This window comes from Schistocerca americana, chromosome 7 (assembly GCF_021461395.2).
Source record: "Schistocerca americana isolate TAMUIC-IGC-003095 chromosome 7, iqSchAmer2.1, whole genome shotgun sequence".
In the NCBI taxonomy this organism is placed as follows: Eukaryota; Metazoa; Arthropoda; class Insecta; order Orthoptera; family Acrididae; genus Schistocerca; species Schistocerca americana.
This window is the reverse complement of record NC_060125.1, coordinates 568098978-568123195: the sequence shown is the minus strand read 5'-3', so window position 1 is coordinate 568123195 and position 24218 is coordinate 568098978.

The following is a 24218-nucleotide window of genomic DNA, read 5'->3' as shown; positions in this document are numbered from 1 at the left end:
CATGGTATCAGTTCCCGCCAGCACTACTTCAGACATTAGTCGAGTCCATGCCACGCCGTGTTGCGGCACTTCTGCGTGATCGCGGGGGCCTTACACGATAATAGGCAGGTGTACCAGCTTTTTGGTACTTCAGTGTGCTCATACAGCGTGCTATAATTTGTCGCAAACCTTGTTTCGATACGTGGAACCGTTCACGAAATAAAAGGAATGTTACGCCTTACGTGACTCACCCAGTATATATCTGTATTAATGCGCGTCTTATTCCATAAAACACGCGCAGCCTTCCTAGCTTTTACTTACAGCCGCCTGCCCTATTTACTTTCTCTGCGCATGCGGTGAACGACGGTGAACGAGCAAAGGAAAAAAGGAAAAACATGGACCGTAATAATGGTGTCCTGGCGTCCCCTGACAAGGGCTTTATGGCGAGTTAGCTTTGATTACACGCGGCCCAGTCGGCACTAATGAAGCAGCAGAGTGCGATCGCGGGTTACGGCCTGCCCGGCTCGGCTCGCGATGTCGCAGACCGAGGCTCGACATTCCAGCGGGCCCGCCCGGCCTCGCTCGTCGCCCGTTTATTGGAGAGGACCGCCGCACGGCGCCGTTTATGGCGGCTGTAAAGGGCCGTCCCTCCTACCTGCCGCCGGCCCTCACTCGGGGGACGGATCGCGCGTATCTCAAGCCTTTGGTCCCGCTGCTCAAAAGGACCCGAAATTTCCATTTGATAACAAGCAGCAGAGGACGCCGCTGGCGATCTGGGCGCGGACCCCGACCAGGCCTGCTCCTTTACGAAATGCCGCGCGCGGACTCGGCCCGGATTCACCGGCCTCTTGATGTTTCCGACAAGCTTGTGATGGAGCTTGTAACTTTCCACGGACGCAGTGACGAGTAATTGCAAATACAGCCCGTTTCACTTCAGTATCTTTTGTGTATTTACGCTGTTGTTTGTGGTCTTCAGTCCGAAGCCTGGTCTGATACCGCTCTTCGTGCTACTCTAGTTTGTGCAAGCGTCTTCATTCCGAATAACTACGGCAACCTACATCCTTCCGAATCTGCTCAGTGCAGTCAACTCTTGGTCTTCCTTTGGACGGCTGCTAAATACTGACGCGAATTTTTTACAGACGAATGGAATAGCTGGTAGAAGCTGACCTCAGGGAAGATCAGTTTGGTTTCCGTAGAAATATCGGAACATGTGAGGCAATACTGACCCTACGACTTATTTTAGAATCTAGATTAAGAAAAGGCAAATCTACGTTTCCAGCATTTGTAGACTTAGAGAAATCTTTTGACAATGTTGACTGGAATACTCTCTTTCAAATTCTGAAGGTGGCAGGGGTAAAATACAGAGAGCGAAAGGCTATTTACAATTTGTACAGAAACCAGATGGCAGTTATAAGAGTCGAGGGACATGATAGGGAAGAAGTGGTTGGGAAGGCAGTGAGACAGGGTTGTAGCCTCTCCCCGATGTTATTCAATCTTTATATTGAGCGATCAGTAAAGGAGACAAAAGAAAAAATCGGAGTAGGTATTGAAATCGATGAAGAAGAAATAAAAACTTTGAGGTTCACCGACGACATTGTAATTCTGTCAGAGAGAGCAAAGAACTTGGAAGAGCAGTTGAACGGAATGGACAGTGTCTTGAGGATATAAGATGAAGATCAAGAAAAGCAAAATGACGATAATGGAATGTAGTCGAATTAAGTCTGGTGATGCTGAGGGAATTAGATTAGGAAATGAGACACTTAAAGTAATAAAGGAGTTTTGCTATTTGGGGAGCAAAATGACTGATGTTGGTCGAAGTAGAGAGGATATAAAATGTAGGCTGGCAATGGCAAGGAAAGCGTTTCTGAAGAAGAGAAATTTGTTAACATCGAGTATAGATTTAAGTGTCAGGAAGTCGTTTCTGAAAATATTTGTATGGAGTGTAGCCATGTATGGAAGTGAAACACGGACGATAAATAGTTTGGACAAGAAGAGAATAGAAGCTTTCGAAATGTAGTGCTACAGAAGGATGCTAAAGATTAGATGGGTAGAACACATAACTAATGAGGAGGTACTGAATAGGATTGGGGAGAAGAGGAATTTGTGGCACAACCTGACTAGAAGAAGGGATCGGTTGGTAGGACGTATTATGAGGCAGCAAGGGATCATCAATTTAGTATTGGAGGGCAGCGTGGAGGGTAAAAATCGTAGAGGGAGACCAAGAGCTGAATACACTAAACAGATTCAGAAGGATGTAGGCTGTAGTACGTACTGGGAGATGAAGAAGCTTTCACAGGATAGAGTAGCATGGAGAGCTGCATCAAACCAGGCTCAGGACTGAAGACCACAACAACAACAACCCTCTACACTTCCCTCTAATACTACGTTAGTAATCCCTTGATGTATCAGAGCGAGTCGTATCGACCGATCCCTCCTTCGAGTCAACTTGAGCCACAAATTTATTTTTCCCCAATCCTGTTCATGCCTCCTCATTAATTACTTGATCTCCCAACTAATATTGTGCATTCTTTTACTATCTAAGCTGTTTGTCGTCAATGATTCACCTCCAAACATGGCTACCTTCAGAAAACATCTTCTTGCACTCAATTCTATATTTGATGTTAAGAAATTTCTCGTCTTCAGCAAAGCTTTTCTTTCAATCGCCAGTTAACATTTTATATCCTCTCTACATCGGCCATCATCAGTTGTTCCTCCGCCTAAATGTCAAAACTTGTCTACTGCTTTAAATGTCTCGTCTCCCAATCTAATTACGCCAGCATCACCTAATTCAATTCGACAGAATTGAATTATCCTTGTTTTGCTTTTGTTGATGTTCAGTTTATATCCCGCTTTCAAGACAATGTCCATTTCGTCGAACTGCTCTTCCCAGTCCTTTGCTGTCTCTGACATAATTACAGTTTCACTGGCAAACCTCAAAGTTTTTATTTCTTCACCCTGGACTTCAATTCCTTCTCCAAATTTTTCTTTGGTTTCCTTTACTGCATGCTCATTGTATGGCAATGTACAAATTGAATAACATCGAAGATAGGCTACAACCCTGTCTCACTCCCTTCCCAACCACTGTTTCCCTTTGGTTCTGTTGACTCTTACAACTGCCGTTAGTTCCTGGACAAATTGTAAATAGCCTTTCACTCCGCATATTTTACACTTGCTACCTTCAGAATTTCAAAGAGTGTGTTCCAGTAAAGATTGTCAAAAGCTTTCTCTAAGCCCACAGATGCTATAAACGTAGGCTTTCCTTTCCTTAACCTACCTTCTAAGAGCAGTCGAAGGGTCAATATTGGCTCGCGTGTTCCTAGATTTCTGAGGAATACAAAGTGATCTTCCCCGAGGTCGGCTTCTATCACTTTTTCCATTCTTCTTTAAAAAATTCGTGTCAGTATTTTGCAACCACTACTTATTAAACTGATAGTTCCCTAATATTCATCTGTGTCAGCACTTGGGTTCTTCGAAAATTGAATTATTACATCCTTGTTGAAGTCTGAAAGTATTTCGTCTGTTTCGTACATTCTGCACGCCACATGGAAGAGTATTGCTATGGCTTGGTCTTCCAAGGCTATCAGCAGCTCTAATTTACAGTATCTGATCAAAAGTATCCGGACAAGCATATGTAATGCGAAACTGACTACTAGATGTCATGAGAGACGGACCCGCCTATATAAAAGGAGGCAGGAAGTCCCCCCTTCCTGCCTTAACCCCAATCCTCTCCCTGATGTTCGCCCGCATCTCGTGGTCGTGCGGTAGCGTTCTCGCTTCCCACGCCCGGGTTCCCGGGTTCGATTCCCGGCGGGGTCAGGGATTTTCTCTGCCTCGTGATGGCTGGGTGTTGTGTGCTGTCCTTAGGTTAGTTAGGTTTAAGTAGTTCTAAGTTCTAGGGGACTTATGACCACAGCAGTTGAGTCCCATAGTGCTCAGAGCCATTTGAACCAACCCTGATGTTCAATTACTGCCTAACGACAGAAACAATACCGAATGCATGGAAGACAAGCAAAATTATTCCCAAACCCGACAAACCACGGACGGACCCCCTCTCATACTGACCAATCTCACTACTAGACGTTATAGGCAAAACTTACAAACGTATACTGACCGACAGTCTGCGAAAATACGTCGACAGCAAATAACTTCTTCCCCTGCTCCAAGCCGGCTTCCGCCCCAACCACTCCACCACAGACCCACTCCTCAAACGGACATTTGACACCACCCAAGGCTTCAATAAATCGCACTCTACGCTAGCTATATTCACAGACATCGAACGCGCCTTCGACCGTCTATGGCACAATGGACTCCTCAAACTCGGCCTCCCACCAAAATTCGTACGCCTCATAAGAACACAAATCTGCGGACGACACATCAAAGTACATGTACAAGACGCCACTTCAGATCCATTCACCCCAGAGGCGGGAGTCCCGTAAAGTGCGATATCATCCCCGCTACTGTACGCGCTATGCAGACACAACATACCGACCCCAACAAGCCAACACGAAAAAATCGTCCTACATGCAGACGACACCGCCTACGCCTATTGGTGCACGGGACTCAGAACTGACGTAATACAAAAAAAAAAAAAAAAAAAAAAAAAGCTGCGTGATACCTGACCAAACTAGAGACCTGGATGACCAAATGGAGAATTCGACCCAACCCGACAAAAACACAACTAGTATTATTCCAACACCGCAACCTGACGAGAATACGACAGCAGAAACAGAAGACATAACACTCCGACTATGGAACGAGCCCCTACAACTAACCGACACCGCAAGATACCTCGGCGTCTACCTTGACAAACACCTGAACTACCAAACCCACCTACAACACCTGCTCAACAAAACGAGGAAACGACAACAGTTAATTCGACAAGTACAAGAACGACTGTATGGCTGCTCCACTAGGACAGCCATACTCACATACAAGACATACATACAACCAGTCTACGAATACGTCGCTGAACCACTGGGCGGAATAGCAAAGACAGTAGCAAAGAGGGTGCACTCGACAGAACGCCGACTACTGCGCAGCATAGCTAAGCTACCATACCGCACCCCTAGCGATGAAGTATACGAGACAACAGGAATAACCCCACTACAGACAAGACTGGCAAAACTAAGGGCAAGATACGGCTCACACATCCTACACAAACGACCCGGCATGGGAGACATACTGACGACCAAGCCACACACAACGAGGCGCCCGAAAACCAAGTATATTTACCCAGCGCGTACAGTAGCGCAAAATATATCAAACGGGTTCCCCGACTTAGCGCCCACGATGACTCAACTGACAGAAGGAGAAACTACTAGACGAAAGACAGTAAGACAGAAAAGAACGACCTACTGCACCACGACCGTGCCCCGCATTCAACACACAACACACCTCGTAACACTGAGCACAACAGCTTTAAGGAAATCGTAGATAAATTCAAGACCCATTGTAAAGACCAGCTCCAGGTACTACCAAAGAGGAAAGGAGAATATATAAAACTAGATATAAGGCGAAAAGGACCATTGTAGCAACCAGCTCCATGTACTGCGAAGCAGGGAAGGAGAACATGTAACACGAGTTTTAAAAAATGGTCAAATGGCTCTGAGCACTACGGTCATCTATCCCCTAGACTTAGAACTACTTAAACCTAACCAACCTAAGGACATCACACACATCCATGCCCGAGGCAGGATTCGAACCTGCGATCGTAGTGGTCTCTCGGTTCCAGACTGTAGCGCCTAGAACCGCTCGGCCAATCCAGCCGGCACTAGTTTTAAGATTAGTTATAAGCTAGGGGATACCACCCACAACACCAATGCCCTCCTCCATTCTCCTGCACTATCTCGGGATAATAGCACAGGAAAAATAAATGTAAACACTATAAGAATCTCCTATTAGGTTAACGTGCAAATCACCCCCATATACCTTGTTAAATCATTTCACTCATTTCATTTAACTTGTTATCACAATTTCACATGTTAATTCAATTATTTTGTCCAATTAGTTTTGTTAAAATAGCTACTTTTTAAATTAGTTCAATTTTTAGTAAAATTAATTCAATCATTTTTCTTTTACATTGCTAAATAGCAACTTGAAACTAAAGATACTCAATATAAATTAATAGCATATAATCAAATATACGAAAAAATGAAAATAAATAACATAAAAATTGAAACATCTGGCTGATAAAGGGCAAACAGATAAGCCCTAGAACAGCCCGCCTTCTCCCCTCAGGAGAAGAAATGAAATGTACTAAGAAAAAAATCGTGTTGTCAGTACAGCAGCAGCAACAGCAGGTTAGGTCGTTCAAGAGAACTCAGTGACTTCGAACATGGAGTAGTCACTGGATGTCACCTGAATAACAGAACCATCAGGGATGTTTCAACCATTCTAAAGCTGCCCAAGTAGATTGTCGGTGATGTGACGGTGAAGCGGATTAGCGAAAGAACAACCACACCTAAAACTAGATCAGGCAGGTCTCACGTACTGACCTACCGGGACCGTCAAGAACTGTGGAGGCCGCTTGTAAAAAGTCGCATGATATCAAAGAAAGGACTGACTCGTGTGTTCCAAAGTGCTACCAGGAATCCAGCTAAAAAGGACGTGGTCCAGTGACTATGCAGCACCTCGTGGGCTACACACTCCTGTGGCCAGTGAATGCTATGTGACGCTTGATTTGCTGTAAAGAGCGGCGCGACTGGACAGCAGGTGATTGGCAACGAGCGATTTGGAGTGATAAATCAGGCTATACCCTGTGGCAACGCGACTGAAGGGTTTGATTTTGGAGAATGTGAGGAAAAGCTATCTGTCATCATGTGTAGTGTCAACAGTGAGGCACAAAGGAGATGGTGTTACGATATGTGGGTGTTCTTCGGGATTAGAGCGTGGCTCATTATTACGATGAAGAAAATACTTAATGCAGAGGGACTTATTCATTTTACAGTACTGCGTACAGTAGACGAACAGTTCGGGGACGATTATTGTTTTCATTACCATGACAACGGGGTCCAGTGACTATGCAGCACCTCGTAAGCTACACACTCCTGTAGCCAGTAAATGCTACGTGGCGCTTGATTTGCTGTAAACAACGGCGCCACTGGACAGCAGGTGACTGGCAACGAGCGATTTGGAGTGATGAATCAGTCTATACCCCGTGGCAACGCGACTGAAGGGTTTAGTTTTGCAGAATGACTGTCATAAGGCAGCATCTGTGACGCAATGCGTTGTGGGTAGTAACACTCCTAAAGGGACTGGCCTGCCCAGAGTCTCAATCTGTGACGGAGATAGCTTGAAAATGCCCAAGGGGCGAAATCAGCAAGTACTGGAGCATGAAATAAAGTGTGTAGTTGAATAATAAAAACAAGTTACTTAGGACAGTGACTTCCCTCAAGAAATTTGCAGCGGCTGTGTACCTATCTATGCAAATGACTGTTTCTGAATACTAACCTGCCCTGAGCCGCGACCTGGACCCAATGGAATATCTTTGGGATGAGGTACAACGTGATATTAGCTCCAGATCCCAGAGTCCAACATCACCACCTGTTCTAGTTTCCGCTTTTGGGAAGGAATGGGCTGCCACTCCTCCACAGACATTTAGATACTTCCCCTAGAGTGTTGCCAGCAGAGTTCAAAGCCATCATTAGGGTGAAGAGCGTACCCCAAGATTCAGTTATTGGAACAACTCCACATTTAGGCCTACATGATTACCCTGCAGTTCACACTAACTGTTGGACAGAAAATTCGTCTTCGCTTCTGAGTGGTAAAAGTGTCAGACTGCCTTGCGGAGGACACGCGTTTGACTTCCAGTACTGCAACGGATTTTTCCTTGAAGGTAGAGCAGGAAGGTGTGCACTCAGCTTCGTGATGCGTACCCAGGGGCTGCTACAATGAGATGTAACGGCTGCAATGTCTGGGAAACCGACTTTAGGCGTGAAACAGGTGTGCTGAACGCCTCCCTCCATAGCACACAGGACAACACAGTGGCCAGTCAGTACTGAATTACCTGCCAAGGCCATCAGGCGGAGACATTTTAATTTTTTTTATTGGCAGAGGGTTCTTACAACCATGCTACCGTTCAAATCGCGCACAGCACCATGAGTGATAGTATTGGGGACGAGGGTGGGAAGAGGCGGGAGAACGGAGGAAGGTGTGGGGGGGGGGGGGGGACGGCGGCGATTCAGTAAGCTGCACGATAACCACTAGTTCACATAGTCTGTAATGTGGACAGCAGGTGTTACATATCTGACATGTTAATGCCCGTGGCTGTACCATTTTCCTCACCACACAGCACAAAATCAGAGTGAAATATCCACAATATTCCTCACATTTCATGAACAGTTTGGGAAATCGAAATAAGGTTTTGGCAAATGATAGCACAAGGAGATTATTTTGCCATATGGTTATTATGAAAAATTTCATTATCTGCCGCGCGGGGTAGCCGCGCGGTCAAGGGCGTCTTGTCATGATCCTCACGGCTCGCCCCGTCGGAGGTTCGAGTCCTCCCTCGGGCACGGGTGTGTGTGGTCCTTAGCATGAGTTAGTTTAAGTTAGATTAAATAGTGAGTAAGCTTAGGGACCGATGACCTCAGCAATTTGGCCCCATAAGACCTTACCGCCAATTTCCAATTCATTATCTACCGTGTTATTCTACTAACTACCGACTTTTTTGATGAAATAATGTGTTTTTTAAGAGCCATCGACAGCTGGTGAAACGAGAAATACTATGAGTTTTGGAACCACGTTTTATGAAGACTTTACACGTTTATTTTGTACTGAGGATGTGCTTTTTCGTAAGGTACTGACCTTGCATTTCCTCAGTTCCTCATTTAATAAACTTAATAACCCACTGTTTCAGAATTCTCTCGCAATTGCGTGTAAACCATATGTTAGTGAGCTGAGACTTTGTAAATTCCGTTGCGGTTTTGGCAAAAGAAACAAACATTAACATGGCTGCTAGAGAAACCTGTAAGTTTTACTCAAAATTTGCCACTCATGACGCTTCTCTGAAAGTTACAAATGATTGACAAGCTAGTCGAAAATAAATCGCAGCATTTTCGGCGGAATTCCTTTTGGATATTAACCAAAGAAGAGGTGACACATCTTTTTTGGATGGCCACCATGCAAAAAAATGTAAGTGCAGGTTTCAGTTATGAGCGGCAGTTTCCCTCCAGCACTCAACGTTTCCCCCTACATCGCCTGCCCGCAACCACCACCACTACCCCTTGCCGTCTGCACACTACGGGCTGCATTATTCTGCGGGGTCTCTACTCCGCCACTGCCAGGTACCTATGGCTCGAGGCCCACGAGACAGGCCGCGGCGCGTACGTCACAAAGGTAGTCCTGAACTCGCTCGCTCAGCTCAGCAGACAAAATGCGTTTCTAAACCTGTTAATTCGCAGCTGGGTGTGTAAGTACTAATTAGTTTTGCATCTTCCACTGGAATCTACCATTATGAAGTCTTACTAATTAACAGTACTACATCAAAATTTAATTTAAGATCAATACCCGATATAAATGGCAAAACGTCTTTTTTATAGCATTTAGTCTCTTCTGCTTAACAGTACTCATTACATGCTGGAAGTGGTGCCTTATGCAACTGATAATCATTTTAGCATGATTTTATTTTGTTGTATGCCAGTACAGGCGTAACAAATTATAAGTAGGCCCATGGACTTCCCATCATTATAAGTCTAATAAGAGTAAGATTCCATAATAGCAGATTCCAGTAGAAGATTCAGTTTTCGTTTGTACGGACACGCCTAGTTACGAGTTAACAGGTGTAGAAACGTAGTTTGTCTGCTGATTTGAGCGAGTGAGCGAGCGCAGAACTACCTTCGTGACGTACGCGCCGCGGCCTGTCTTTCTCGTACGCCTCGCTATGGCTACACGGGCATTGGTCTCCCGCACGCGACATTATAGGCTTTTCCCCCAATGACAAAGACGTAGCGGCGTTCCGCCAACGACCGACGTCGGCCGATCTTTTGAAATGAATATGCCAATACGCGCTCAGGCCTGGTGCAGCCGATCCCAGCTCCAGTACTGACAGATTTTGGACAACGGTCAGTGGAACTGAAAGGAGTTTATTTTCTGTGGTCGAATCGGGCGACGTTCTCACACGAAAACGGTGGGCTGTACGAAATTTGAAGTTTAGGACCAAGAAGATCGAGTTTGTGGAATCCTGAGGAAGAGAAATGAGATAAGAGGGATATAAGTCGCAAACTATGGTCTGAAATCGCTACTTTTTGGCAAACGACAAGTTTCGAACAGTTTCAAAATTTAATAATAACGTACTGAATGTTACCTTATTTACATTGTGTACTTTCTGTGGGTGTCTAACAGTTTCAGCAGTCTATACTTAATACGGCAAGTCATTTGCAACACAGGGAAAATGTGTATCGATAATGTTAGGCCTCAAAAAATTGTGTTTAAATAAGACAGGTGATGTAAGTCGATTTTGATGCTTAATGTTACTGCCGTAGGTCTTTTTTGGGTTTGGGTAGGCGGGCATTAGATACCTACGCACTATTATTACTGCTCACTTATAATAGCAATAGGGTGGCGATTCTTCTATGAGAGGTGGTTTTCAAATGTAATGTATGTGTTTTCCGTTTTTATTGCCTCTGTTGTTCAGCGTATCTTACTATAAAATTTACGTTTGTCTTTTACCCGTATGCTGAACTATAGTGCACATGCAAACAGAACACAGCATGTTGTTCTCAATGGAGAGACGTCTACAGACGTTAAAGTAACCTCTGGCGTGCCACAGGGGAGTGTTATGGGACCATTGCTTTTCACAATATGTATAAATGACCTAGTAGATAGTGTCGGAAGTTCCATGTGGATTTCGCGGATTATGCTGTAGTATACAGAGAAGTTGCAGCATTAGAAAATTGCAGCGAAATGCAGGAAGATCTGAAGCGGATAGGCACTTGATGCAGGGAATGGCAACTGACCCTTAACATAGACAAATGAAATGTATTGCGAATACATAGAAAGAAGGATCCTTTATTGTATGATTATATGATAGCGGAACAAACACTGGTAGCAGTTACTTCTGTAAAATATCTGGGAAAACGCGTACGGAACGATTTGAAGTGGAATGATCATATAAAAGTAATTGTTGGTAAGGCGGGTGCCAGGTTGAGAATCATTGGGAGAGTCCTTAGAAAATGTAGTCCATCAACAAAGGAGGTGGCTTGCAAAACAGTCGTTCAACCTATACTTCAGTATTACTCATCAGTGTGGGATCCGTACCAGGTCGGGTTGGCAGAGGAGATAGAGAAGATCCAAAGAAGAGCGGCGCGTTTCGTCACAGGGTTATTTGGTAAGAGTGATAGCGTTGCGGAGATGTTTAGCAAACTCAAGTGGCAGACTGTGCAAGATAGGCGCTCTGCATCGTGGTGTAGCTTACGTCCAGGTTTCGAGAGGGTGCAGTTCTAGATGAGGTATCGGGTATATTGCTTCCTCCTACTTATACCTCCCGAGGAGATCACGAATGTAAAATTAGAGAGACTCGAGCGCGCACGGAGGGTTTCATACAGTCGTTCTTCCCGCGAACCATACGCGACTGGAACAGGAAAGGGAGGTAATGACAGTGACACGTAAAGTGCCCTCCGCCACACACCGTTGGGTGGCTTGCGGAGTATAAATGTAGATGTAGATGCAGAAGTTTAACTGAGAAATGTTTGTTTTGCTAAATTTGTTTGAAGTTGTGCACAGTGCTCGTAATCTTGCTTTTCAATGTCACAACAGATCGTCTCGAGTATGTAACAGAACGTTCCTCTCTAGAGCTCATAAATTCGTACTAATTGTCTGGCTACTCGAGTTACTGAGGCAAGAGCGTAGAGTAGTCGCAAACGTTCTTTTCGAGATAGGTATAGGTCCTCCGAATATCTTCGATCCAGTAAAAAACTGACGAAGGAAGTGGGACGCAGTGCTAGGACGCTGTGATGTTGACGTTATCGGGCAACCTCTGGCCACAGCTTCTGTTGTCTGTTGTCAGTGCTACTGTGACCGCAGGCTTAAGCGGCTCGATTACTTCAGTCAGCGCAATAACTTTTGACAGAAATTCTCTGATGGAAACGTTACATCGAATTTCTTGTGCTTGCTTGTTATTTCACCACAGGGAACAGCGATATATTTGCCAACCAGACTGTGTACGGGAAGCCTCCCACTTGCCTGGGAAGGTCTCACCTTGCCAGCCCGGCGGCTGAACACGACCAGAGTCCATCAGCAAGAGGACACGGCCCTCCCGCTCCTAACATCAAACGCGCGCGCAGAGCCTTTGGGCCGGCGCGGCTCGGCGTGTCGGAGTCCGCCCGCTTTTTCCCCTATTAAAATTTATTCTTTGCCCTCGGCCGCGCGGCTCTCGGCTCTGATGGACTTTTGATGGCTCCGGATTCCGCCCAGGGCATTAAGAGATTATTCCTGCAAGTCGAGCGAATGGAGAAGAACAGTACGGCGAGGCGAAGCGAGCCGGAGCGACTACAGAGGACTCGTGTCCGACTCCTGGCCCGCGGCCACTTCGTCGGCGCCGCGCCGCACTGCGCTGCGGATGTGTTTCAGCGTCCCTCCCTCTGTGCTTTGATTCCGGCTGGCGTTTTCACAAAGTTTTCGCGTGGGGAGGGGCGCACCGGCTCGCGGGCCCGACCGCATTAAGGATTAAAAGTATCAGGAGGCGGTTTCCAGTCCTTTACTCATTTTCGGTAATCAAAGCGAGACGGGCCAGCCACTGTTTGACCTCGCGGGCAGACCGCCGCTCCTGCAGACGCAAACGTGGCCGGCCCATTCTATTTATTTCCGCTCCGCAATGGCAGCTTTTCTGCGGCACTGCCTGTGCGAGCAAGCCAGTACAGACCGGGACCCTCAAATGCTGAATACGTGTACCCAGGGTTCTGCGCAAAGTGTCTTCGTACTGAAATCGCGTGGTAGCCCCGCACTGAAAAAAAGAAATACTACCGACTTTCACAATTACTGTCGTACTTTATTATGACTCATAGTTAATACTTATCCTTCAGATACATATCACCCACAAAAATACACTACTGTCCATTAAAATTGCTACACCAAGAAGAAATGTAGATGATAATCGAGTATTCACTGGACAAATATATTATACTAGAACTGACATGTGATTACATTTTCACGCAATTTGGGTGCATAGATACTGAGAAATCAGTACGCAGAACAACCACCTCTGGCCGTAATAACGGCCTTGATACGCCTGGGCATTGAGTCAAACAGAACTTGGATGGCGTGTACAGGTACAGCTGCCCATGCAGCTTCAACACGATACCACAGTTCATCAACAGCAGTGACTGGCGTAGTGTGACGAGCCAGTTGCTCGGCAAACCATTCATGGACCAATGTTAACACCACGACATCGGCAACTACGACTGAAATGGAGACGTGACCATCGGCACTGGACGTTGGCGCAATGGCAGAGCGTTGGAGGGTCTGATGAATCCCGATAGCTTCCTCATCATGCCGATGGGAGTCTGCGAATCCGTCGTCTTCCATGGGAACACCTTCCTGATTCCGGTGCTGTGGAACGGAGACAAGCTGGCGGCAGCTCCATTACGCTCTGGGGAACATTCACGACGGCATCCATGGGTCTAGTGGAGCTCGTGCAAGGCACCATGACGGGCAAGGAGTATCGTACACTGGTTACTCGCCACGTACATCCCTTCATGACGACCATGTTTCCGGACGACAGTGGCATTTTTCAAGAAGATAATGCGCCATGTTACAAGGCCAGGTGTATGACGGAGTGGTTCGAGGGCCTCAGTGATGAGTTTCAGTTGACGTGCTGGCCCCCCCAACTCACCAGATCTAAACCCGATCGAACACATCTGGGATGTGACTGAACGTCGCGTTAGAGCTCATCGCCCCGCTCGTCGTAATTTGCGGGAATGAGCTGACTTCCGTGTGCAGACCTGATGCCAACTCCCTCCAGTGACCTACCTAGGTCTCATTGCTTCCATGCCTCGACCCGTTGCCGGTGTTGTCCGTGCCAAAGGTGGACTTACCGGCTATTAGGTAGGTGGTCCTGGTGTTCTAGTTCAGCATCGTATAATGAACATGCAACTGAACTAAAACATTACAAGACGATGGTTCAACCAGAGTAGACATACGGCAGTGAAACTCTTTTCAAAGCTACCCACACAAACAGAATCGAGAAAATACTAAAAGTAGAGAGAATAATAAATAGAATATGCATAACAAAAAGATTGGCAATGGCAGATAGTGCTAAATGAAGTGGTGAAAAGTGAAGTGGATTCCATTACAGATACTACACAAAACAAAGGATCTCATTTTGTGGCCGCATTATGAGGACATCAGAATTCAGTTAACCAAGGAAGATTACAGAAAACCTTTGGAACATGAGGCAACAAGAAAGACGGTTACAGAAAATCAGCAGGAGGATATGGAAGAGAGAATTCACACCAGACGATTTGAAAAAAAAAAAAAAAAAAAAAAAAAAAAAAACGCCGCAAGCCGGTCCCAAGCCCGGGCCCATCTAAAAACAAGAGGATGGGGAAGTGTGGAGGGGGAGGAGTAACAACCTCGTAAAAAAACCAGGGTCCGTCCGGCTCCAGATGGTAGCACCCTGTCATAGGGCCCCTGCCTAGGGTTACTAGGTGAAACCCAGCCAACGGTCTCAATGGCGGAAGAGGAACAATTTCCCAACGGCAGAGAGAGCGGAAGAGCTAACTCCAGGGCTTACTACCTTGGTTTTAATTTCGGATTCGGGGCAACCCGATCCCCCAATTTATTATCCAACAATTACTGCAAAGCATGATGGGAACGTCGTCAAAGATAGACACTACTCCAAGAGGTAGACCGAATGGCAAATCCTCCGTTGTTCGTAGAAACAATGCAAAGGGGTCAAAGGATTTTGGAGGACCCCAACCAACATGTATGCAGCCCTCAACACTGAAATTTAAGAAAGCAACTATGTTTGCAACCCTAAATGTAAACTCTCTAATTAAAGTAGGAAAATTGAAATTATTGATTGAAAAGCTGAACCAGAAAGAAATTTTAATATGTGCATTACAAGAAACAAGGTTTTTAGATGAAACTGCTTTAGATTTTGAAAACTATCGTTTATTTAAAGGAAAACCAGGTAAAATCTTAATGAAACAAATGCCATACCTGGGAACAGCATTTCTGGTACATCACTCAATTTTAGATTCAGTTACTAACTTCTACACGAGTTCTGAGAGACTATCCATTCTTGAGTTTAAATGTAAAAACAAAGGATACTCTATAATCAACTGCCATGCACCCATAAACCAGGACAACAAAAATAACCCGGAGAAAGTTGAAGAATTTTGGGAGATACTTGAAATGGTACTGGATAGATGCTCAAAGAAGAACATAAAAATGTTAGCAGGCGATTTTAACGCACAAATAGGAAGGGAGAAAAAATACCATGGAACAGTAGGCCTCTTCCCAGGTCACAAAAGAACTTCAAAAAATGGAGAAAGGCTTATAGAGGTATGTAGGCATTTCAACTTGAAAATAATGACAACACATTTCAAAAAGCTGAGCCGAAAAACTAAAACATGGAGATCACCAAATCCACTTCTCGGAGAATTCCAAATTGACCATGTGGCTATCTCACTTCATTGTCAAGAAGAAATTCAAAACACTAAAGTGCTGAAAAGCCTTGATGTTGATTCAGACCACTATTTGACTACGATTAAATTCAGACCACTCCCATTTCGAAAAGAGAAGAAAACCTTTTACAAAATTCCAAAATATAACACAGAAACGTTAAAAAATGAAGAAATTAAACAACGGTTTCAAAGAGCATTGCACAAAGATAGCGATAGCATATCCACAATAAATAAGGAAGCGGGATGGGAGGAGATCAAAAACGAAATAGTTGAAATAGCAAAAGAAAATTGTCTCGTGAAAAGAGTAAGAAGACATCCATGGTGGGACAATGAATGTGATGAGAACCTGGAGAAGAGACAGAAATTGTGGCAGAAATGGAACTCCACAAAAGATCCTCAAGATCTTGACAATTTTAAAATCCAGAGAAGAGAAACAGCTAAGCTTTTCCGTAATAAAAAAAGAAGACAATTTCAGGATAACCTAGAACAGATTGAGGAAGACTTTAAAAGAAATAATTCTAGAGATTTCTACAAAACTTTCAGAAAACAGCTAACCAAATACCAATCCCCAAATTTATGTTTTAAAGATGAAGAGAACAAGCTAGGTTTGACAAACAAGACTAATTGTGAAATATTAGCAAAATATTTCGAGAATCTACTAAATTGTGAACCACCCAAAGATAAAATGAGTTTTGAAAACCACCGAAATACTAATACCGAGTCAAAACCTCCAGACGCTGAAGAAATAAAACACATAATACACAGTCTAAAAAACAATAAAGCCCCAGGTGAAGACTCCATAGTACCAGAAATCCTAAAAATAATGGATACCAACCTCCCACAAGTTTTGGAACATATGTTTAAGAAGATCTGGGACGAAGAAAGAATTCCTGAAGACTGGCAGTGTGCCCTGATACACCCACGACACAAAAAGGGGGATAAGTTGAATGTTAATAATTATAGAGGGATCTCGCTACTACCAGTAGGATACAAAATTTTGTCAAGGAAATTACTTCAAATCGTGGAGCCAGTTCTGGATAAAAAAATAGGCGAATATCAAGCAGGTTTTAGACAAGGTAGATCCTGTGTTGAACAAATATTTAACCTGAAAACACTAATTCGTTACAGAATCTCAAGAGGCCAGAGATTTGCAATAGTATTTGTAGATTTCAAAAAAGCATACGACTCGGTAGATAGAGAAACATTACTGAAAGTATTGGAAGAATTTGGGGTCGATACGAAAACAATTCAAATTATCAAACAGACGCTAACAAACAGTAAGGCCAAAGTTAAATTTATGGGTGAAATTTCAAGGAAGTTCGAAATTAAAACAGGTGTTAGACAAGGTGATGGTTTATCCCCAATCCTCTTCAACTGCGTACTGGAAAAGATATTGAGAATATGGAAAGAAGAACTCAAAGGCACCAAGAATGACATCAGAATTGGAACAAAAAAAGAAAAAATAGAAGTGGACTGTTTAGCTTTTGCAGACGATCTGGCAATAATTACAGAAAACGAAGAAATAGCTCAGAACTACCTGGAGAAACTACAAGAAGTTTCGGCCAGAGCTGGACTGCAGATTTCATTTGAAAAAACCGTGTATATGTCTAATCATAGAAATAACAAGAAAAATCTTATTACTAAATACGGCAATATTAAGAGAGTAGAAAAATTTAAGTATTTAGGTGAAATAATTCAAGTGAATGGTTTAGACAAGAGTGCAAACCAGGCGAGAGCAAGGAAAATGGAATTTGCTTTTCAAAAAACCAAAGACATATATAACAAAAAAACATTTCGATTCAAGCTAAATTAAGACATTATAAAACTGTCATTAGACCAGAATGCCTGTATGCATCGGAGTGCCTAACTCTTAACAAAAAGGGGGAAATAGAAAACATGGAAAAGAAAGAAAGGAAAATTTTGAGAAAAATATTAGGACCGAGAAAGATTGGAGAAGAGTACAAGCTAAAGAGTAATAAGGAAATATACAAAACTATTGAGAAAGTGAGTGAGGCAATGCGTAAACGCAGACTAACGTTTTATGGTCACCTGTCGAGGATGGATGGAAACAGACTAACAAGAAAAGTGTTTGAACATAGTAACAGGAACGAAAAAACCAACAATAAATGGATACAGATGGTGAAAAAGGATTTGGCCTATTTTAATGTCACCCGTGAGTCAATCAGGGACAGGGAAAAGTTTAGACAAATAGTGAACGAAATTAAGTGTTTTCCAGAAGAAACGAAACTAAAGAATAATAACAGGAAAGGGTCGGAAGAGCGGAGGAGGAACCACTCGAAAATGATGAGGAAATATTGGGAAGAGAGAAAAAAAGATCAAAAAGCCAGGCAAGTGAATTGTTGAACGTGGTCCAAAGATGGCCGAAATCGAAAGAAGAAGAAGAAGAAAAAATTAAAGATACTGAAATACATAAAAATAAGATTTAAACGAAACGACAACCAATAGAACGGGTATTCACAGATGAGGAGCGACAAAAAGGTCCGAACGAATGAAAAGATACTGGCAAATTCGAAAAAAAAAACTTGTTGTAGAAGATGACCAGAAAATGATTGACTGAAATGAGCCAATGAGGCCGTAAAAGTGGAAGAAAATAATGGGCGTGCAAAGAAATTAACGTAAAACCATATAGTGCAAGCGAATGGCAACGGCGTGTGGAGTGTTTAATGCTGGTCTGACTTTTTTTACATCCGGTAGGCAAGGTGGTCTTCTTCACTGCCGCTTTCGGACAGTTGACGCATGAAAGCAGTAGGAGAGGAAACGCAAATTTGAAACGAGTATCAGTTTACTGTGCGGCAATTTCGCGCTTATGGTATAATATAGTTGGTTTAAAACTCTCATTCTGGAGTCATTTTTGTGCTTGCAGATTAAATAAGTGTTACCGAAAACCTATTATCGGATAACGAATCGAGTTTTTTAGAGTGAAGATGATTTGAGAAATGCGGTCAACACTGTAATGACTCAGAGGAATTCGATGATGGTGAATTTGTAGCATGTCTTAAACTTAACTCTCAAAGGCGATCTAAAGCTGATTGGTTACAATGTGTAGTGTGCAAACGGTGACTGCGCGATGATTGTTAATTTACTACAACATTTGTGCCCTTTGTGGAAGAAATGAAAAGAAAAAGCAGCAGAAGTTCCAGTTTTACAAAAGCAGAACAATACTTCCTGTCTTCAAACTTCTCCTTTTGTTTAGTTACCTGCCTATGAACGGTTTTATTCAGTTCTTACGTTTGTTTCAGTTACCACATGTGTTGGTAGTAGTTGAGTGTTATTCTGACACTTTTATTACTACCATTTGCTTGAAACTGTAACAAAAGCTTCTTAAGCCCGTTGTAAAGCCATAGGATAGACTTGGGTTTATAAGGAATAGAACCTGTTCCAAAGTAAGTTCTTAGGTATCTCTCCTACCCATGGTGTGCCGTCTTACCCATCCTAGGAGGAGAGCTGGCATAATACAGTCTTTTTAGATACTGCTTAAAATTCCAGTTTCCTTGATGTATTTACGGAAGTGATCTTTCAAAGACAAGGACTGTGTGCCAAACATTTAGCAAGCAATTATTCTTCTACATGTCTATTTTGTTAGATTTAGGCAATGTTTTCGAAACATGCGTTATCTCTCCTCTCTTTATCGCATGTTACGTGGAAATGGGTCAGAAAACGCTTTATCTGCATTTTAGAGCTCGTTTTCTACTTCTCTTAATAATCACAGGAAGCAAACAGAAACAGAACGTACCAGCATTACATGCATAGTTTTCTTACGTGAAATGTTGAAGATGTGTTCTTGGTTGCGTTTGATTAGAACGTACAGTAAGTTGTAATTCTTAGTTTCACCGCCACTGTTTGTTGTTCCAATCGAATGAATGTAATGTTGACATGTGACTCACTACATTGCTTGCGTTGGTGAGCGAATAGCTCCATTGCTTGTATTGACTTGTGAGTTACTTCACTGCACTACTAACATCAAGCACGCAACATTAACAGTTTAGTGCTCATTACCGACTGTGTACGCATGTAGAATCAATTGCTGGGTGTTCATTAAGCACTGATAAAGCAGGTGACATCAACTGTTTAGTGTTCATCACGGACTTGGTTTCCAGTACAGTACAGTGGAAGTTTTCTCAAGTGCTTAGTTGGCAGGTTAGCAACGACTGTACCACGGCAGGAAGGCGTTGATGCAACGTATTGTCGTCTTAAGGATAACGGAGCGTTTAAGACTACCACTGGCGAATTGGGGGAGACCTAGAAGGACAAGGTCACCTCAACTGGAGGAGGAAATTCTTCATGCAGTTCACCACATCGCTAGTCAGCATTAAGACATTAGCTGCAACAAGTAGTGTGACGACATGACTGTCTGGAGAGTACTACATAGTAAACTTCTGTATCCGTACTACAGGTATATACGGTGTGAGCAGGCACTATGCCTAGCTGATTCGCCTGCAAGGGGGCAGCTCCGCGAATTGTCCCTTCAACAGTGCGTCAATCCCTACGTTAGCATTCATGTGCTGATCACAGATGAGGCTTCGTTTCAACGTGGTCAGATTGTAAATTTTCGAAATGAGCATTTATGGGCTGCCGAGAATCCTCACGAAATTGCGCAACCACATACATCATTAACAAATATTTTGTGTCAACGTTTGGGATGGCACTGTTGGTGAATGTTTGTCAGGGCCTCATGCCTCTTCCAACCAGGCTCAAAGGAGAAACTAACAATGTTTACTTAGAGAATACTCTGCCTGTTATGCTGGAATATGTGACTATGCGAGTGCGACTAAACATGTACTTCATGCATAGTGGAGCTACTCCTCATTTCATTGTTAATGTTCGTAGGCTTCTAACTAACAAGTCCTGTGACAGATGGATAGGTAGAAGTGAACAAATTTTCTGACCTCCACGTTCTCCGGATCCAACAGGTTTTTGTGTGTGCGGGCATTTGAGATTCTTGTTCACTGAGCCCTGGTTCAAGATGGGCAGTGCGTTGGTGCCCGTATTGTGGAAAGCTGTGGAACTATGCGCAGTTCCTGGGACAGCACATTACGCATTCAGTGAGACGCATGTATCCTTACTCTTTCCCTGTGTGTTGTTTCCATGATTAATATGATTATGAAGAGAAGCAGAAAATGAGCTCCAACATGGAAGTAAAGCCCTTCCGGACCCAGGTCCGTACAACGTATTTTCTACATGTCAGTAATGTTTCCTGAAAGTTTGGCCAAACCCTTTTTCACATCCTGTACCGGGAGCTTGACTACTACAGTAACAAAGAAAATGAGCAAGTGAATGAAAATGAAACAAGCAAGCAGTCTTAATAAACCTAGGTCAAGAAACCAATTGTTTCCCCGATACAACGAATGCACAAGTGCAGTGTTGCCAATGTATACAACGCTTTTAATGTCTAAGGCTACATTTATTTCTAAAGACAAGTGAGGCCTGACTTACAAAATGATAAACTGCTCTCATTTGATTTTACCGTCATTTCATATATCTAATACTGGTACAAAGAGTTTCGACAACAAGTGTCCCCCGACTTGAACCTTTTGGTTTATTTTTTATTTTTTTTGGTGCGGGTACATTCAAAAGCTTTGGCGAATTCTAACACTATTAATATTGTGTCCGTGAACTCGGGGACCACATTGTGGATGTGCATTCGGAACTAGCCCGGAACATTGGCCTATATAGGCTCTCTAATGTGGAATACTTGCTGTAATGTGTTTATTCCCAAGTTCATACTGCAGCTTGAGTCCTCGGGGACTCTGTTATAAGGTCTTCATGTACTCAGTCGTAATACCTCGCATTAGGGAAACCATTGGTTTCCGGACCTCAGCTTACTTGCTAGTTTTATTGCCCTCTACTCGATCCTTATAGTCAAACATACGTTGAAAAACATCATTTCTACCTAAACTGGCATTTATGTCTCTTGTTCATCACATCAATATCAGATCATTTACGTAAACGACCATTATCCTCTCTGTCATAAGTTTCAATGTCAGTCACATACCAGTAAAAGCACATTTCTCAGCGACACAAAAACCAAAAAAGGCAGTAATTTCTTCCTGAAGGAAGTTAGGACAAATGAATAAAATATAACATTGTCAAATTGGAAGAATATCTATCTCGAAAAATGGTTTTTTACAGAAAACGGTTTTGATCGCATGATGGCGTTGCCGTTACTCTGAACATCTGATGAGAATTCTTGTGGTAAGTCTGGGATGCTGTATCTAAAGGACGTAAGACAAGGTTAATGGGATGTCGTATCTGGGATTCAGTATATACACTCCTGGAAATGGAAAAAAGAACACATTGACACCGGTGTGTCAGACCCACCATACTTGCTCCGGACACTGCGAGAGGGCTGTACAAGCAATGATCACATGCACGGCACAGCGGACACACCAGGAACCGCGGTGTTGGCCGTCGAATGGCGCTAGCTGCGCAGCATTTGTGCACCGCCGCCGTCAGTGTCAGCCAGTTTGCCGTGGCATACGGAGCTCCATCGCAGTCTTTGACACTGGTAGCATGCCGCGACAGCGTGGACGTGAACCGTATGTGCAGTTGACGGACTTTGAGCGAGGGCGTATAGTGGGCATGCGGGAGGCCGGATGGACGTACCGCCGAATTGCTCAACACGTGGGGCGTGAGGTCTCCACAGTACATCGATGTTGTCGCCAGTGGTCGGCGGAAGGTGCACGTGCCCGTCGACCTGGGACCGGACCGCAGCGACGCACGGATGCACGCCAAGACCGTAGGATCCTACGCAGTGCCGTAGGGGACCCCACCGCCACTTCCCAGCAAATTAGGGACACTGTTGCTCCTGGGGTATCGGCGAGGACCATTCGCAACCGTCTCCATGAAGCTGGGCTATGGTTCCGCACACCGTTAGGCCGTCTTCCGCTCACGCCCCAACATCGTGCAGCCCGCCTCCAGTGGTGTCGCGACAGGCGTGAATGGAGGGACGAATGGAGACGTGTCGTCTTCAGCGACGAGAGTCGCTTCTGCCTTGGTGCCAATGATGGTCGTATGCGTGTTTGGCGCCGTGCAGGTGAGCGCCACAATGAGGACTGCATACGACCGAGGCATACAGGCCCAACACCCGGCATCATGGTGTGGGGAGCGATCTCCTACACTGGCCGTACACCACTGGTGATCGTCGAGGGGACACTGAATAGTGCACGGTACATCCAAACCGTCATCGAACCCATCGTTCTACCATTCCTAGACCGGCAAGGGAACTTGCTGTTCCAACAGGACAATGCACGTCCACATGTATCCCGTGCCACCCAACGTGTAAGTCAACTACCCTGGCCAGCAAGATCTCCGGATCTGTCCCCCATTGAGCATGTGTGGGACTGGATGAAGCGTCGTCTCACGCGGTCTGCACGTCCAGCACGAACGCTGGTCCAACTGAGGCGCCAGGTGGAAATGGCATGGCAAGCCGTTCCACAGGACTACATCCAGCATCTCTACGATCGTCTCCATGGGGGAATAGCAGCCTGCATTGCTGCGAAAGGTGGATATATACTGTACTAGTGCCTACATTGTGCATGCTCTGTTGCCTGTGTCTATGTGCCTGTGGTTCTGTCAGTGTGATCATGTGATGTATCTTACCCCAGGAATGTGTCAATAAAGTTTCCCCTTCCTGGGACAATGAATTCACGGTGTTCTTATTTCAATTTCCAGGAGTGTACTTTCCGCCACCTACGATGATATTAGGACAGAGGCTCACTTCATCTTCGGTCTTCTCACTCTCTCTCTCTCTCTCTCTCTCTCTCTCTCTCTTTTCTAAGACGGAGACGATGCCAGCGAAGTTATCTCTAGTTCATCATTAAAATTAGTAAGACACTGTTTGTTAACTAGAATATATACATGAAAAGGGTGGCGTACTTAACACTGCTGTAAGAGAAGAAATATTTGAATCCAACTGCATACTTGGAATAATCTTACGGGCCAAGAATAATGTAAACACTGAAGTAAGTCCTCACAACAGTATCAACACTAGCGGCTCAGCGCCTGCCTAAACTTTATATTGAAAAAGAATTTTCTTTGAATACTTTCATCTTTCAAATGGCGAAAGGTAAATTATATTTATTTTTTTGTAGGCTTGTTATCAGACCACGAACTAATGATTCAGTGACACAATTGGCACTGACTGTTTCTAATAACCTACTTTCACAGAATGATGAAGCAACTCTCAGTGCGTCGTGTGTGCTACTTACAGCTCTTTCTCACAAGAGAAAGATACAGAGTGACAATCATTGAGCTATATGAAAAAAAATGTAAATTGGTTACAAACTACGGTTTGCGCACCCTTTATTCAATATGTAAACATCACTAGAGATATTCGGATCTAGGCTATGACATATCCGATATGCCTGCCAGCACTGGCATAAAGCGCATACTAAACCCCATCATGCCCCGCTGCCAACTGTGCAGCTCGAACGTCCTAACGCAAACCGTTCAGAATTTATGACGATTTTTTTCGTATAGTTCAATGATTGTCACCCTGTAACTAGACACATAGAGGGTAGAAACTTGCTGCTAAACATGATGCCTTTGCATCATACCTCTCCGTAGCGATATTTGATTCTTTCGCACACCCAACCC